This window comes from Gossypium hirsutum, chromosome A01 (genome assembly GCF_007990345.1).
Source record: "Gossypium hirsutum isolate 1008001.06 chromosome A01, Gossypium_hirsutum_v2.1, whole genome shotgun sequence".
NCBI lineage: Eukaryota > Viridiplantae > Streptophyta > Magnoliopsida > Malvales > Malvaceae > Gossypium > Gossypium hirsutum.
The window spans coordinates 33,406,614-33,409,507 of record NC_053424.1 but is presented as its reverse complement, the minus strand read 5'-3'; the positions used below and the strand labels follow the sequence as shown (position 1 = coordinate 33,409,507).

General features: G+C 33.4%; 1 non-coding gene across 1 annotated transcript; it reads right to left on the bottom strand.

The window, feature by feature from the left end:
• Positions 1-2,786: 2,786 nt before the first annotated feature.
• Positions 2,787-2,894, bottom strand: LOC121206979 (small nucleolar RNA R71). The gene has a single exon (XR_005902151.1). It is a non-coding gene; the product is annotated as a small nucleolar RNA R71 (small nucleolar RNA).

The following is a 2,894-nucleotide window of genomic DNA, read 5'->3' as shown; positions in this document are numbered from 1 at the left end:
AAAATCATTTTTAACCTTCAAACTCAAAAAAAAAAATTGAAAATTCTCTCCCCTTTCTCTTAGGCCCTTCCCCTCCGGCCAAACTCCGATCGTTGCTCTTGCGCCAAACCACCGTGGTGGCTGCCAGTCACCAGCGATAGTGCTGCCATTTACGGTGGCCAGAAAAAAAAAGGGCATTTTTTTGTTTTTTTTGACTTCCTGAGCCTAAAGGCGTCGTTTTCCATCAGAAACGACGAACCTCCTCCACTCACGGTGGCAGGATACGAAGAGACAGATGATATTTCTCCTCTTTTCGTTTATTTCTTTTTTATGCTTTCTCTAAAAAATAAAGTAAACAAAAAATGAAAAATAACACAAAATGAAAGACCACCTTTTGATTCTTTTTCGTTTTTGATTGCTCTCTGTGTATTCGTGTGTCAAAAAATATATTCATGTTTCTGGTGGCTTTTTATAGCTAATGCATTTTGTTACAAAATTGTTTTTGCTACTATTTTTCTTTGTTTTCTTATGTTTCTGTTGTCCTTGCAGGTACGAAGAAAGCCATGGTCCAGCTGGGAAGTGGCAGGTGGCGTGCGGACGTGGAGGTTGCGACGGCGCACCTAGCTAGGGTTTCCCATTTCTGCTGTTAGGTTGAAACTGTTTAGGTTTTGGGCTATTGGGCCCTTTAGGGTTAATTTTGTTTTGGGCCATATTGGGCCATTAGAAATTTGGGTTGTAATTTTGGACTATTTTAATTATTGGACTTTATTTCTGTTTATTTTTGGGTTTTGGGCCCGGGATAAATTGGCCCATCATAACCAATATGTGGCAATGGCATGAAATTTCTTTTTTATTTTTTTTTTGTATTTTAGATGCTAAGAGTAAAATGTTTTACCCTCATTCTTAACATGTTTTGGGTGATTATCCAATGTTAATTGTGAATTTTATACGCATAATCCTTTAAATTCATATTTTAATGCTTAATAAAACACTTGGGAGCAAAATGAGCAAAAAATGAGTGAAAATTGAAGTGTTGGAGCAAACTAAAGGTGCCACACTGGTTGTACCTTTTCACACAACAATACCACACGGGTATGTAGTAAACTATGTCGATTCCACGGGATTGCACACTGAACATCGAAAAATTACGAGTTTTTAAGTTTTTCGAGCATTCTAATATGTATATATGACAAAAATAAGAAGATAGGAGCGAGCCACCAGAGAATACTAAAGAAGACTTTGAAGCAGATTTCCATCAATATTGAAAATTCCCAATTGATTTCTTATGAAGTTATCATGAGTTTCTTTTATTCTTTCAATTATACTATATAATTGATTTTTCTCTTTTCAAGCATTAATTAATTTTGTAAATACGTAAGGGAGATGAACCTTATAATGAATTTTGTCGTTTGGTTTATGTTTTATGCAATAAATACTTAGTTTCTTTGTTCTCAATTCTGTGTGCTTAAATCTTGGTTTGATATTTATAGGGTATTAATCCATGTTCAATGTGTTTAAATAGGTAGTTGAATAAACCCTGTTTAAGATTAGATCTTGAGTAACTGAGTAGAGTTGCATACAATCCCAAAAATAGGACGACATAAATCTACTGAATCAGAGTCAAATCTAATGGGGGGATCCATAACATGAGTTAATGTGATAATAAGGGTTTTAATTAGAAAGAAATTTTAGTTAATCAAGCTAGAGTTAGTTGCTTTTTTTCTCGAAAGAGATATTAACATAATTTATGGATTTTTACGAATGAAGGTGTTAAGTAAAGAAATTGTGTAATTTTGATTGATAGTGACAGATGAAATCTAGGCTGATGCTTACCTAGGTATTGCTTCGTTTCTTTGTTATTATTCTATTATATTTGTGTTTTGTTCTTTGTCGCGTTTGTTAGTTAATTAAATTAGTTAATTTTAGTTTTAATCGGTCATTTGAATTATTCGATTAAATAATCGAAAGACGATAACTACTAGTACTTGTAGTCCTCGTGGGAAATTATATCTTTGCTCACTGTAACTATACTATTAATTGATAGATGCACTTGTATTAGTCAAATTTTTAGTTAGTTTCGTGACCATCAAGTTTTTGGTGTCGTTTTCGAAGACTAGAATATTAGGAAAACTTTATTTTTATTAATTTAACCAATTTTTTATTGTAACTTTAATACTTTTTCTTTTAAATTAATTTCTAAATTCTAATTTTCTTTTGTTTGATTCTTACAGATTCTTTTGGTTTATCACTAGAGGCAACCCATTGGAACCATTACTTTTTGATAGTGAAATTGAAAAGGTTACTCGCAGAAATGGAAAAGAAGTTAGAGAAGCAAGGTAAGGTCAACAACAAATTTTCATAGAGGATTAGAGCAAAAGGACATTACTGTGGAGATGAATATTAATCTTGGTAATATGCAAACTCCTATACATCCTGCTCTTCGAACTATGTATGACCATGTTAAGCCCACTTTGATTGGGGCTGAATCAAGTATTGTCAGACCAACTGTTGCTGTAAATAATTTTGAGATCAAGCCGAACACAATTTAGATGATGCAACAATATGTTCAGTTTGATGGGTTGTAAAAGGAAAATTTGAATGCTCATTTAGCTAACTTTTTGGAGATCTGCGACAGATTTAAGATCAATGGTGTTACTGATGATGCCATATGCTTATGGTAGTTCCCATTCTTTTTAAAGAAGTAGGCAAAACATGGCTGAATTCACTTCCACGGGGTTCCATCACTATTTAGGCTCAGATGACTGAAAAGTTTTTGTTGAAATACTTTCCACCAGCCCAAAACATCTAAGTTGAGGAATGACATCTCTTCTTTTTCTTAATTTGATCTTGAGATGTTTTCATTATACATGAGAGAGATTTAAGGATCTGTTGAGAATGTGTCCTCATCTTGGATT